The 224-nt window shown below is 45.5% G+C and overlaps 1 protein-coding gene across 2 annotated transcripts in view; it reads right to left on the reverse strand.

Moving 5' to 3' along the window:
• LOC119585210 (protein lethal(2)essential for life-like) overlaps positions 1-224 on the reverse strand; it is a 38,634-nt gene that overhangs the window by 7,963 nt on the left and 30,447 nt on the right. The gene's annotated exons all lie outside the window — the stretch shown is intronic.

Below are 224 nucleotides of genomic sequence, written 5' to 3' on the forward strand. Positions count from 1 at the left end.
ATCCCCGCCAAGCCATAACTCCCGCACAAGAGTATCACATGCCTCCACACGGTCCAAAGCACACATGTTCTCCACTTCGAACTAATGAACAATGAAATATTATACGCGGAACAGAAAGGCTCTCAAATTATGCGATAAGAGAACAAGATCGCGGTCAGTGCAACGTTCTCAACACTTCTTTACTTCAACTCCTGTCTTGATTCACCAACGAGACAATACTCGGC

The sequence above is a fragment of the Penaeus monodon genome, chromosome 19, assembly GCF_015228065.2.
Source record: "Penaeus monodon isolate SGIC_2016 chromosome 19, NSTDA_Pmon_1, whole genome shotgun sequence".
Taxonomy (NCBI): Eukaryota; Metazoa; Arthropoda; class Malacostraca; order Decapoda; family Penaeidae; genus Penaeus; species Penaeus monodon.